Below are 15,375 nucleotides of genomic sequence, written 5' to 3' on the forward strand. Positions count from 1 at the left end.
TCCACCCTTTCCCTCTTTTCCCTCTGTTGCGACGATCGCTTTTGCAAAGGGGTTTATTTAATAATATAATCACGAAAACCAAGCTTTTGTAGCGAGACTTGTTTATTTGTGTTAAGCTTAAAAACGTCTTGGCTTCTCCTTTGCGAATGAACTCGTTAAGTGTTTTTAGCGCGCTTAAATCGGTTTGACCTCTCTGACCTTAGCCGCGATTTTGTCCCTTTTTTGGAGAGCTGGTTGGTTTCTTCTAACTGATTTCCCTCTCTTTTCCACGATCTATTCCCTTTTCCACGATCTATTCTATACGCCATCTAGTGGGCATTGATGGCACCTATCAATATTCGAAATTATTGATCAATATTCGAAATCATTCGAACATCAACAATCCGCTGTCAGTTTAAAGCCGTCCCAACAACAATATCCGTTCCAACAGCCTCCTTGCCCTCCTTTCCCTCATTTCCCTATTTTCCCTCTTTTCCCTCTTTTCCCACCTTTCCCTCCTTTTTATCTTTCCCTCTGTCGCTGACAATAATTAAGCTTTAAAAACGAAGCGTTGCTGGTCAATACTTGCTGAATAGCTACGTTATGCAACGCGCCAGCGATGCGCGCTTTTAAACGATTTTATGGAAAACATAGGCTAAGAAGAAAATGCTGATCGACGACGGTCAGCATTTTTAGAGTATGAATTCAATTGAAAAAAAAATAATGAAGGCATTATTTGCCAAGAGCCAGTTGGTGCGTTTATTATTGTGCTTAAGTCGGCGTGTACTGTGCCTGTCTTGGGCTGCTGCTCCGAAAGACACTTTCGTGTGCGCGACATATGGTGGCTCCAGAGAGGATGCATTAACCAACGGATCGGCAAGTAGTCAAATGCCCTCCTTTCCCTCCTTTTCCTCCTTTCCCACCATTCCATCCTTTCCATCCTTTCCCTTCTTTCCCTCCTTTCCCTCCTTTCTATCTTTTCCCTCCTTTCCCTCCTTTCTATCTTTTCCCTCCTTTCCATCCTTTCCCTCCTTTCCCTCCTTTCCCTCCTTTCCCTCCTTTCCCTCCTTTCCCTCCTTTCCCTCCTTTTCCTCCTTTCCCTCCTTTCCTTTCCCTCCTTTCCTCCTTTCCTCCTTTCCCTCCTTTCCTTCCTTTCCCTCCTTTCCCTCCTTTCCCTCCTTTCCCTCCTTTCCCTCCTTTCTCTCCTTTCCCTCCTTTCCTCCTTTCCTTTCCCTCCTTTCCTCCTTTTCCTCCTTTCCCTCCTTTCCCTCCTTTCCCTCATTTCCCTCCGTTCCTTCCATTCCCTCCTTTCCTTCCTTTCCCTCCTTTCTCGCCTTTCCATCCTTTCCTCCTCATTCCTTTCCCTTCTTTTCCTTCTTACCGTCTGTCGCTTACGATAATTTAGCCTTAAAAACAAAGCGTTGCTAGGTAGCAATACTTGCTGAATAGCTACGTTATGCAACGTGCCAGCGATTAAGCGATTAGTGGCTCCAGAGAGGATGCATTAACCAACGGATCGGCAAGTAGTGAAATTAATTTAGAAAACATAAATAGGCTGCAAAAGCATCTGAAAGGTTAAGCACTTCGTGCAGTTAGCGGGTCAATGCTTAACCCAGAAAACCGTTGCGCTCGTAATAACCAAGCTCGACAAAATGGTCGGGAACCCTGAAAGCATTTACAAGTCTTTACTGCTAGAATTACTAGTGATAAAACATATAACGACAGATAATCCTTCAGCATTTTTAGAATTTTCCAACGCTTTGCGCAATCTCATTGACAACATGGTGTTGTTGAAGCAAGAAGGATTTTTGAATGACCAAAGGCTGCTAAACGATTTAACATCAAGGTTTTCAACCGAACTTCGGAACGAAAGGTTGAACGAGAATCGAACCGTTCGAACAGTTCGGTAAAGTGAACGAACGAACGAAATTCTTAACAAAAAACGACCAGGACTTTTGGAAGAAACTGACTACACCGAACGTGTTCGAACGTTCCGTTCATCGTTCGACGACACACATAAATGTGGTAATGAAACGTGCAAAATCATATTGCTTTCTTGCTCTTGCTCACACCGTGCGAACGGGTCGTCAGAGATCAAAATGTACCCTGTTGGTGTTGAACACTGTTGGCTAACACAAGTACACTCTCATTGATCTCATTCAAAGTGGGCATGCCGGCCGCTTTACGCAGTAAGGCTCTATCACCTGAGACATGGCCCTCCGCTCTAACATACCGAGAGTTTCGTGACTACCAGAACAACAACAATAACAATCCCAATACACGCGCCGTCATCGATACTAACTCGATACATCAACTCACACACGATCACCCTGCCACTCTCGCTGCAGACAGCTATCACAATCCACTCTCACGGTCCGGAATAAGCGCTCCGATATCAAACACCACTACAGATATGCACTCGCAGCCTAGTCCGATTTCCTCTCCTGCTATGACCACTACAGATGCAGGTTTGTTTACAACTGAACCACAGCAGGATCTCAACGAGCGAATGCTTGTCACCACTACACCTATCAAATCTCCTCCTGAATGCTTAGCCGCTCCTAAAAAGACCGCGACGAGTTAACACTAAACGGACTGATGATTCTGCGGAAGCCGGTCCGTCAGATGAATAGCAATTGAATATCAACAACACAACAACAACATACAAAATACAAAATCGTAATATTAACTGAAACCTGGTTGAACAATAACACAAACAATGAGTTATTCAACGACGATCGCTATTCTATTTACCGATGCGATAGAACCACCACCAACAGCACTTTCTCCATCGGTGGTGGTGTTCTAATAGCCTGCTCTCGCTCTCTCTCATCTTGCGAAATTACACCGACGGATCGAACTATGGAACAGTTGTGGGTCAAAATTCGATTGGGCAATATTTTTGTTTATATCGGTGCCATGTATATTCCACCGTACAACGCATATAACGACATAATTGTTAACAAACATCTGGAAAGTATACGCGAAATTTCATCACGCATGAAAGATAACGATCTTCTGCTTCTGCTGCGCTGGAGATTTTAACAAATGGGACATTACGTGGTCCAAACTCAATCCAGCCGATGTCGAGGATGTACCATTGCGCTCCACTTTCATGCACTATAAACCGTCATCTAAGTCTCGAAATAATCATATTTTCATCGATGGCATGGCAGCAAACGGCCTTTATGAATTAAGCAACGTTAGAAACTCCATGGACCGACAACTAGATCTAATTTTTGCTAACTCCAACGCCGCTGAGATCTGTTCAGCCGTGTCTAAATCCGAACCGGCCCTGCTCAAGCTCGACAATTATCATCCTGCACTCGAATGGTCAATACGTCACTATGATCCTCATGCGTCTAGCTCCGATCCAAGCAACACATATCAGCAACGATTAAATTACTCAAAGGCTAATATCATCGAACTGGAGGAAAGAATATTTCTATTCGGTTCTACTTTTAACTGCTCCAACTTTCCATCTGTTGACGACGCTGTTCATGCCTTCACGATTTTCATGAAAGATGCTCTACAATCCTGTACGCCAATTATGCACCAGAAACGCTCTCCATCATGGAGTAATAACAGGCTTATCATCCTCAAACGAGCCAAAAACAAAGCCATTAGTCGACACCGATTTTTGAGAAGTAATATCACTAGGGAAAATCGTAACAACGCTATACATGCATACCGTCAGTATAACCGATCAAGATATAAGCAATATATATCTTCAATCGAAAGGTACCTTCTCCGACATCCCTGAAAATTTTGGCGCTTCATCGACAGCAGACGACGCTCAAACGTAGTTCCAAGCACAATCAAATATAATGATTCCGTGGGCACGTCACCCGAAGATATTTGCAACATTTTTGCAGAACGATTTTCCGATGCCTTCTCCACCCCAATTGTAGATCAAACGGTGATCTCAAGGGCCACATCTTACACACCTCTAAACATGATTGATTACACCATTCCTACGTTTGATATACGCACAGTAGAAAAGTGCCTCAAAAGCCTTAAACCATCTACACCTCCTGGTCCCGATGGCATTCCGAGTTTCATCATCAGTAAATACTATCAGTCCCTAGCACCTGTATTAACAAACATATACAACACGTCACTGAGTTCCGGTATTTTCCCACGCTTATGGAAGACCTCGTGGATGGTACCAATATTTAAAAAAGGGGATCGCTCATGTGCTTCAAACTATCGCGGTATCATATCACATATCACATATCACATCACAAATCGTACCCATACAACTCAATTCCTCGAACGCCGTCGAATTTGTCAGGCAGTGTTCGATACGTGTGCTGTTGGTTTGGAATCGTATCTATACGATTGAATTCATCGAACGCGTTCGAACTGGTGCTCGATCTGTGTTCTGTTGGTATGTAAATCGTACCTACACAACTGAATTCATCGAACGCGTTCGAACTGGCTCATTTGTGTTCGATCTGTGCTCTGTTGGTGTGGAAATTATACATATACAATTCAATAGATCGATCCCGTTCAAACGGATTATTCATTATTCGCGAATGAACTGAACTGGAATTGCGCTCATCATGTTGATCCATATTTAAGTAGTTTTTTTATAGAATCCTTGAGTGTGTATAAGGCATAGGGTACAATATATGCTGGAGACATCTATGCTCGTATTAGTTTTATACATGCTAGTTTTTGGTCGGTTTTTCGATAGCTAGCCAGACAGCAGATGGGCCGAGTGTTTAATGTTTTTAAATTATTGGTGTCAACCGCAGAATGAGTACTTCTTTGGCTACAGTATGCGTCTATGGCGGGTAAATGAAAAAGACAACGAGCGTTCTTTGTAAATAAAAACCCCATGAAAAAAAGAACGAAATAATCGTCGTTCACGTACGGTTCTTTTTGGTGAGCGAACTAGTTCGTTCGCGTTCGGTCAAAAGAATCGTTTTGCCCATGCCTAGTTGAAACACACGATAAGTACGAAACAAGATAACAAGAATCTTACGCTACAAGACCTAGCAGAATGGCTGAAACCCTCTGAAGAACTAGCCATTATGCGGCCGCGAACGAAGGAGTATCCAAGCAAGAAAGGTCGAAACATCAAAATATACAGTATCGTCACAAAGGGCCAGAAAAGGAAACAATATGTATAATTTGTGGATTTCCTCGCGAAACCACTCGTTGCAGGCAATTGAACGGTAAGACACCCAATATAAAATTAACTCTTTTTTGTCGGCATAGAATTTGCACCAATTGCTGCAAGTACAGCAACCATAACACCAAAAACTGTCGCCTATCAGCACAATGTAGCGTGGTACGGTTGCGGCAAAAGGCATCATAGTATCTGTTGTGTACTGGATTGCCAAACTACGATGAGTTTCAATCGATAGGTTTATTCAAACTGAACGTGTTATTTGCATTCCCTACTTTTTATAGTTCAGAATGTAACAACGTGAACTATGATCAATTAATAATTATTACATGTGTGCTATGATCCAACATCTCCCCCTTATAACCGCAGGACTCCACACAGCATAACACGGAGCGCAACATAACAACTGACAGCTGCTTAACGCTTCAGAAAACGCTTTATTGCCGGTACCATGTTATGAATATCCGTAGTAGGCCGTTCATTTCTCATTGAAAAGCTACCAACCTACTGCGATTACTGACAATTAATGAAACGCTTTACCTCCTTTCCCAAGCGTTTTCTTAAGCGTTTGGCAGCTGTCAGTTGTTATGTTGCGCTCCGTGTTATGCTGTGTGGAGTCCTGCGGTAACTGAATGATCCAACATCTCTCCCCTTAATTGGTACTTCTGGAATGAATTGAGTGTTCGGTAGCTGTTTGGTAGCTCGGAGATGCCTAATCCCGGAAACAATGTTTGAAGGTGTGTATTGTGGATCTGGTGGTTAAAACATCTGTCTTCAAATTCAACCAGTTGGTGTGTGCTCGTATCGATTCCGGCTCAGCTCCTCCGTGCTTACTTGGGCTGAGAAGCGACGAAACAGTTTGAAACGGTATGGAAATATACCTGCAGTAACTTTTTCATCCCAATTGGTGGTTCGAAATACATTTGATTGTGCGTTTCGAAATACTTTCCCTCCATTCCCTCCTTTCCCACCTTTTCACCATTTCCTTTATTTCCCTCCTTTCCCTCCTTTCCATCCTTTCCATCCTTTCCCTCTTTTCCCTCTTTTCCCTCCTTTCCCTCCTTTCCCTCCTTTCCCTCCTTTCCCTCCTATCCCTCCTTTCCACCCTTTCCCTCTTTTCCCTCCTTTCCTCCTTTCCTCCTTTCCCTATTTTCCTCTTTTCCCTCTTTCCCCACCTTTCCCTCCTTTCCCTCCTTTCCCTCCTTTCCCTCCTTTCCCTCCTTTCTCCTTTTTATCTTTCCCTCTGTCGCTGACAATAATTAAGCTTTAAAAACGAAGCGTTGCTGGTCAATACTTGCTGAATAGCTACGTTATGCAACGCGCCAGCGATGCGCGCTTTTAAACGATTTTATGGAAAACATAGGCTAAGAAGAAAATGCTGATCGACGACGGTCAGCATTTTTGGAGAATAAATTCAATTGAAAAAAATTAATGAAGGCATTATTTGCCAATAGCCAGTTGGTGCGTTTATTATTGTGCTTAAGTCGGCGTATACTGTGCCTGTCTTGGGCTGCTGCTCCGAACGACACTTTCGTGTGCGCGACATATGGTGGCTCCAGAGAGGATGCATTAACCAACGGATCGGCAAGTAGTCCAATGCCCTCCTTTTCCTCCTTTTCACCCTTTCCCTCCTTTCCCTCCTTTCCCTCCTTTCCCTCCTTTCCCCCCTTTCCCCCCTTTCCCTCCTTTCCCTCCTTTCCCTCCTTTTCCTCCTTTCCCTCCTTTCCCTCCTTTCCCTCCTTTCCCCCCTTTCCCTCCTTTCCCTCCTTTCCCTCCTTTCCCTCCTTTCCCTCCTTTCCCTCCTTTCCTCATTTCCCTCCTTTCCCTCCTTTCCCTCCTTTCCCTCCTTTCCCTCCTTTCCTTCCTTTCCCTCCTTTCCCTCATTTCCCTCCTTTCCCTCCTTTCCCCCTTTTCGAAAATTTCCCTCCTTTCCCTCCTTTCCCTCCTTTTCCAACATTTCCATCCTTTCCCTCCTTTCCCTCCTTTCCCTCTTTTCCCTCCTTTCCCTCCTTTCCCTCCTTTCCATCCTTTCCCTCCTTTCCCTCTTTTCCCTCCTTTCCCTCCGTTCCCTCCTTTCCCTCCTTTCCCTTCTTTCCATCCTTTCCCTCCTTTCCCTTCTTTCCATCCTTTCCCTCCTTTCCCTCCTTTCCAACCTTTCCCTCCTTTCCCTCCTTTCCCTCCTTTCTATCCTTTCCCTCCTTTCCCTCCTTTCCTCCTTGCCATCCTTTCCTCCTTTCCCTCCTTCCCCTCCTTTCCCTCATTTCCAACCTTTCCCTCCCTTCCCTCCTTTCCCTCCTTTCCCTCCTTTCCCTCCTATCCCTCCATCTCATCATTTTCTTCCTTTCCCTCCTTTCCCTACTTTCCCTCCTTTCCCTCCTTTCCCTCCTTTCCCCCCTTTCCCCCCTTTCCCTCCTTTCCCTCCTTTCCCTCCTTTCCCTCCTTTCCCTCCTTTCCCTCCTTTCCCTCCTTTCCCCCCTTTCCCTCCTTTCCTCCTTTCCCTCCTTTCCTCCTTTCCCTCCTTTCCCTCCTTTCCCTCCTTTCCCTCCTTTCCTCCTTTCCCTCCTTTCCCTCCTTTCCCTCCTTTCCCTCCTTTCCCTCCTTTCCTTCCTTTCCCTCATTTCCCTCCTTTTCCAACATTTCCCTCCTTTCCCTCCTTTCCCTCCTTTTCCAACATTTCCCTCCTTTCCCTCCTTTCCCTCTTTTCCCTCTTTTCCCTCCTTTCCCTCCTTTCCCTCCTTTCCATCCTTTCCCTCCTTTCCATCTTTTCCCTCCTTTCTCTCCGTTCCCTCCTTTCCCTCCTTTCCCTTCTTTCCATCCTTTCCCTCCTTTCCCTTCTTTCCATCCTTTCACTCCTTTCCCTCCTTTCCAACCTTTCCCTCCTTTCCCTCCTTTCCCTCCTTTCTATCCTTTCCCTCCTTTCCCTCCTTTCCCTCTTTGCCATCCTTTCCCTCCTTTCCCTCCTTCCCCTCCTTTCCCTCATTTCCAACCTTTCCCTCCTTTCCCTCCTTTCCCTCCTTTCCCTCCTTTCCCTCCTTTCCCTCCTTTCCCTCCTTTCCATCCTTTCCCTCCTTTCCATCCTTTCCCTCCTTTCCCTCCTTTCCCTCCTTTCCCTCCTTTCCCTCATTTCCCTCCTTTCCCTCCGTTCCCTCCATTCCCTCCTTTCCTTCCTTTCCCTCCTTTCTCGCCTTTCCATCCTTTCCCTCCTCATTCCTTTCCCTTCTTTTCCTTCTTTCGGTCTGTCGCTTACGATAATTTAGTCTTAAAAACAAAGCGTTGCTAGGTAGCAATACTTGCTGAATACCTTATGCAACGCGCCAGCGATTAAACGCGCTGGTTTAACGATTTGCAAAGAGCCAGTTGGTGCGTTTATTATTGTGCTTAAGTCAGCGTGTACTGTACCTGTCTTGGGCTGCAGCTCCGAAAGACACTTTCGTGTGCGCGACAAATGGTGGCTCCAGAGAGGATGCATCAACCAACGGATCGGCAAGTAGTCCAATGTCCTCCTTTCCCTTCTTTCTCTCCTTCCCTCCTATTCCTCATTTCCCTCATTTCCAACCTTTCCCTCCATTCCCTCCTTTCTCTCTTTCCCTCCTTTCCCTCCTTTCCCTCCTTTCCCTCCTTTCCCTCTGAGGTACTCTCAATGTTCTTCTGTCTCGGTCCGCGTCCTGCATCAAACTTGCTTTATCATGTCGTCCCTTTATAGTGATGGTCCTTCATCCAGTCCCCTGTTCCATGTTGTAATCCCATCCGGATTGATCTAATCCGATCTTCTTTGCACCGCTAATCTTTGTCATCATGTTGTGGTGATGGGTAGCTACAGTTGCCGTACCACATCACTTCCTTCTTTTTTTCTTTTGCACTGTTTGTTATGAATTCATATCTCTTGTTTCTGCATTATTTCTGTTTACCTGCCTTTCTCTAATACAATTCACAACCTAATGTTATCTCACTAATCTATTTCGTAATCCGCTAATTTGGCTGGAGCTTTCCTTTGCCGTTGCCCACGACTCGTTGTTTCCTCTAAATTATTCCTAGTTTCTTCTCGAAGTTCTCTGAGTTCTGATTCTCTGATGTCGGTGTTGGTAATTTTCTTTAAGTGTGCCGAGTTTCTTTTGAACTTTTTACCCGTCTCTGTATCCATAATAGTCACCCTCGGCCCTTCCTTTTCTTTTACGAGAAACTCCTTTGGATTAAACGTGGTTTGCAGTTTGTTTCCTGGTATTGTGTTTTGTGTAATTACTATGTCTCCTTCTGCGATGGACGATCTTCGCGCCTTTCTTTTCCCATCTTCAATTACTTTACCCTTCCATTTCTTTTCTTGATCCTGATCCTCAATCTCCTCCCTAGATATGGCAGTTTCTATGTCTTCTAGTGCCGGTATTTTAGATCTGATAGTTTTTCCGTATAAAAGTTCCGTCGGCGTTTTCCCTGTAGTGGAATGAGGTGTCGTGTAATACATCATTAGGTATTCCTCCAAATCTTTCTTCCACTCCCTTCCTAGACCTGCGCTTATTTTTAATCTTTTGAGGAGCGATCTATTTTGGCGCTCGACCAGCCCATTTTCTTGTGGCCAGTATGGTGTTGAATGATTTAAATATATTCCATGCTCTCGGCTGTAAGCTTCTAACTCGGTACCAATCAGTTGTTTAGCATTGTCTAAAGTGATGGTTCTAGGGTACCCTAATCTTGTAAACATTTTCGATAATTTCCCGACAGTTTCTCTAGCTGTAATCCGACTCATTATTTCGACTTCTTTATATCGGCTAAAGTAGTCTACTACCACTAATAAATATGATCCGCATGGTAATGGTCCTAAAAATCAAGTGCTACATCTACCCATGGTCTTAAAGGTAATGGGCGGCGCATCATTGGTTCGGGCTTACCCGGAGTTTCGACTAATCGACACCCCTCACAGTTTTTGACATGCTGCTCAATTTCTTTATCCATTCCGGGCCACCACACTCTGTTTCTTAAACGGCGTTTCATCACCGATTCTCCAGGGAGTCCCTCATGAGCTAAGTCTAACATTCTTTTTGCGGAGTGTATCCGTTACTACTAATTTGTTTCCTCTAATAACCATTTCTCCAATCATTCCTAGCTCTTCTTTGAACGGGATGTATTGTTTAAGTTCTATTTCATTCCAACAACCCGAGCGTAGACTGTTTTTAACCTTTCCTAGTACTTCATCTATACTGGCTGCATTTTCTAACTCCTGGACGTCAATTGCGGCTGATTCCATTATTACCCTTATCGTGTGATGTGTTTCTTCCTCGTATGGTTTATTATCTGTGTCCACTACTAATCGTGAAAATGGATCGGCGATATTATCACAACCTTTCCTATACTTCACCACATAGCTGAAAGACTGTAACTGTAATAACCATCTTTCTATTCGAGCACAAGGACGAGATGACGGTTTGAAAATGACCTCCAGTGGCTTATGATCTGTCTCCAGTTCAAATTTACGACCTAGTAAATAAGGCGAAAATCGTTCCACTGCCCATACTAGTCCTAACGCTTCTTTCTCGGTCTGACAGTATCGTTTCTCTGTTTCGGTCAGACTTTTGCTCGCGTACGCAATTGGCCTTGGCAAATTATCCTCTGCACCTTCGAACTGCACTAACACTGCACCTAATGCAACCGGGGAAGCGTCAGCGATAACCCTGGTTCGCAAATTGTTATCGAAAAAATGTAAAAGTTTTGCATCCGCCACCAATCCTTTCAAAGTGTCAAACGCATCCTTTTGTTTCTTCTGCCATTCAAACTTTACACCTTTACGCGTTAACTCGCGTAATGGAGCTGTTACTGTGGCCAAGTTTGGCAAAAATCTACCTAGATATGTGATAAGGCCTAGGAAGCTTCGAACTTCTTCCGCGGAGGAAGGGGCCCGAAATTTCCGTAACGCTTCTATTTTCCTCTCCGTCGGTTCAATTCCTTTGCTCGAGATTTTATGTCCTAAAAACTCGACCTCACTTACTTTCATAATACATTTCTCTTGGTTTAATAGTATTCCTTGTGTCTTAATGGCTTCTAATACTTCTCGTAGGGCTTCATCATGTTCTTCCTCGGATTTTCCGAAGATGAGTATGTCGTCGATATAATTTACGGCATTTTTGCATTTCGCCAAAACTTGTTCCATGATTCTTTGAAAGACTTCCGGCGCGATCACTATTCCAAACATGAGACGTTTATACCGGAAAAGGCCCATGTGAGTGATAAATGTCGTTATAAAACGACATTTCTCATCAAGCTCTACTTGATGAAAAGCATCTTTCACGTCCAATCTACTAAATATTTTGGCTGAAGCAAATCTCGGTAGAAAATCTTCTATGGTCGGCATAAAGTGTCTTTCTCTCACGATAGCAGCATTAGCTCTGCGCATATCTACACACAAACGGACATCCCCATTGTCTTTCATGATTGGCACTAATGGTGAAACCCATTCGCACCCTCCCTCTACAGGTTCTATAATGTCTGCCTTCAATAGGTACTCTATCTTTTCTTCAATTTTTCCTAACAACGCTATTGGTGGCCGACGTGGGTGTTGGCATACTGGTTGTACGTCCCTATCGATAGGGTTTTTAAGCTTTATCCCTTTTATCTTAGGAAATGGTTTTACTCCTTGGGATTCTATAGCTCTTACCCCATAGGTACTAGGTAATCCTATGAACAGAACACCTAGATCCGTAGCTGTAATGCGACCTAAAAGTGATTGCTCACTTCCTTTGATAATGTAGAGTGTCGCCTCTCTGATAATTTCTTGCCTTTTATCCTCGATTCCAACTATGGCTTCAAATTTCCCTAAGACCGTGAGTGGTTTGGCGTTTTCCCCATATGGCAAAAACACTTCTTTGCAATCATTCGTTTCGCCCCATCTTTCTAGTGAGTTTGATTTTAAATATTCCCAAGCCTTCTCACTGATAATATTCTTGTTGCAGCCCGAATCCACCAATACCTGTGACATTACTCCCCCGATCTTAATTCGAAATCTCTCGCCACCGTCACTGATATTGTAAATAAAGTTTCCATTTCCCCCTTCACTTTCACCCTTATTATCTACGGCTCTAACTTTTTCTGATCTAAACCGTTTGGTTTCTCTGTAGCTTTTCTGATCATCTCGCCTTTTCATCGACCCTGGTGTGCGGCATTGCGAACCGAAATGACCAACTTTCTTGCACTTATAACATTCCTTGTTACGAGCCGGACATTTCAAATCTAACGGAGTGTGGTCCCTTTTCCCGCAACGGGAACATTCTCCTCTGCCTTGCACCACCCGGTTAACCTGATCGTCGATTTGGGAGTAGTTTCGAACCTCCTCTCTTCCAGGTGCCAATATTTCCCGAGCTTGTCTTTTGATCGACTCATACGAACTGATAACTTGTATCATTTGCTCCATATCCATCGCTTTTGGCTGAAGTAAACGTTCCTTCAATTCGTTTGGAGCGAATAAGATAACCTTGTCGATTATGCTATTTGCCCTGGCCTCCTCTTCGGTCTTCCCGAAACAGCACTTCTGAGCTACACTTTGACACCGGAAAGCAAACTGCTCAGTTGTCTCGCCCTGCTCCGGTTTTAAAGTCCAGAATCGGTTTCGTTCGAAGACATCATATTGTTTTGGGCAGAAATACCCATCCAACTTCTCTATAGCCACCACGTACGGGTCAATACCCTGGCTCTTGTCTTCCGTCACTTCTGCCCCTGGCAACGATGCATAAATCTTCTGGACATCGGGTCCGGCTCTTGCCAAAAAAATATTCCGTATTTTAGTTCGATCTTGTTCTCCAGTCGCGGCAATGATGAAATCGAAATTCCTTTTATATTTCACCCATTCACTCCTTATGGAGTTTCGATCCATCAACCTAAAAAGAAAATTAGAAATGTTCCAAGTGTCCATTTCTTGAAACATCCATTCATCATTAGCACATGTTTCAGTTCTAATGTTCTTTCTGCCTCGCCATTTTCTTTTCCCTATCGGTTCTCCGACCGATCATTTTGGCATTTCCCATCTGCTCTCCGACAGATAACCTTGATTTATTATTTTATCCCCTACTCCAATTGTTAAAATGCTCTCCGGCATTCACCACCTAATTTTGCGATCCACGCAATTACGGTGCGATTCTAATATGTTTGCTCTCCGGCCTTTCTTTCCTTTTTTTTTTTTTTTTTTTTTTTTTTTTTTAGTATTGTTCTCCGACAATCCTTTCTTTCCGATCACCCGCTCTCCTAGAGATGATCATAACACATATACTATGACACGGTACAATTGGACAATCACAACTATCACATTTATTTGTTAACCTTTTCTTTTTCACGTTTTCACTACTTTTCACTAATTTCCTCGGTTTTACTTTTATCCTCGTCGCCAGATGTGGTACTCTCAATGTTCGTCTGTCTCGGTCCGCGTCCTGCATCAAACTTGCTTTATCATGTCGTCCCTTTATAGTGATGGTCCTTCATCCAGTCCCCTGTTCCATGTTGTAATCCCATCCGGATTGATCTAATCCGATCTTCTTTGCACCGCTAATCTTTGTCATCATTTTGTGGTGATGGGTAGCTACAGTTGCCGTACCACACCCTCCATTCCCTCATTTTCTTCCTTTCCCTCCTTTCTCGCCTTTCCATCCTTTCCCTCCTCATTCCTTTCCCTCCTTTTCCTTCTTTCCGTCTGTCGCTTACGATAATTTAGCCTTAAAAACAAAGCGTTGCTAGGTAGCAATACTTGCTGAATAGCTACCTTATGCAACGCGCCAGCGATTAAACGCGCTGGTTTAACGATTTGCAAAGAGCCAGTTGGTGCGTTTATTATTGTGCTTAAGTCGGCGTGTACTGTGCCTGTCTTGGGCTGCAGCTCTGAAAGACACTTTCGTGTGCGCGACAAATGGTGGCTCCAGAGAGGATGCATCAACCAACGGATCGGCAAGTAGTGAAATTAATTTAGTAAACATAAACAGGCTGCAAAAGCATCTGAAAGGTTAAGCACTTCGTGCAGTTAGCGGGTCAATGCTTAACCCAGAAAACCGTTGCGCTCGTAATAACCAAGATCGACAAAATGGTCGGGAACCCTGAAAGCATTTACAAGTCTTTACTGCTAGAATTACTAGTGATAAAACATATAACGACAGATAATCCTTCAGCATTTTTAGAATTTTCCAACGCTTTGCGCAATCTCATTGACAACATGGTGTTGTTGAAGCAAGAAGGATTTTTGAATGACCAAAGGCTGCTAAACGATTTAACATCAAGGGTTTCAACCGAACTTCGGAACGAAAGGTTGAAGGAGAATCGAACCGTTCGAACAGTTCGGTGAAGTGCACGAACGAACGAGATTCTTAACAAAATACGACCAGGACTTTTGGAAGAAACTGACTACACCGAACGCGTTCGAACGTTTCGTTCATTGTTCGACGACACACATAAATGTGGTAATGAAACGTGCAAAATCATATTGCTTTCTCGCTCTTGTACCCTGTTGGTGTTGAACACTGTTGGCTAACACAAGTACACTCTCATTCATCTCATTCAAAGTGGGCATGCCGGCCGCTTTACGCAGTAAGGCTCTATCACCTGAGACATGGCCCTCCGCTCTAACATACCGAGAGTTTCGTGACTACCAGAACAACAACAATAACAATCCCAATACACGCGCCGTCATCGATACTAACTCGATACATCAACTCACACACGATCACCCTGCCACTCTCGCTGCAGACAGCTATCACAATCCACTCTCACGGTCCGGAATAAGCGCTCCGATATCAAACACCACTACAGATATGCACTCGCAGCCTAGTCCGATTTCCTCTCCTGCTATGACCACTACAGATGCAGGTTTGTTTACAACTGAACCACAGCAGGATCTCAACGAGCGAATGCTTGTCACCACTACACCTATCAGATCTCCTCCTGAATGCTTAGCCGCTCCTAAAAAGACCGCGACGAGTTAACACTAAACGGACTGATGATTCTGCGGAAGCCGGTCCGTCAGATGAATAGCAATTGAATATCAACAACACAACAACAACATACAAAATACAAAATCGTAATATTAACTGAAACCTGGTTGAACAATAACATAAACAATGAGTTATTCAACGACGATCGCTATTCTATTTACCGATGCGATAGAACCACCACCAACAGCACTTTCTCCATCGGTGGTGGTGTTCTAATAGCCTGCTCTCGCTCTCTCTCATCTTGCGAAATTACACCGACGGATCGAACTATGGAACAGTTGTGGGTCAAAATTCGATTGGGCAATA

This window comes from Anopheles arabiensis, chromosome 2 (assembly GCF_016920715.1).
Source record: "Anopheles arabiensis isolate DONGOLA chromosome 2, AaraD3, whole genome shotgun sequence".
Lineage (NCBI taxonomy): Eukaryota > Metazoa > Arthropoda > Insecta > Diptera > Culicidae > Anopheles > Anopheles arabiensis.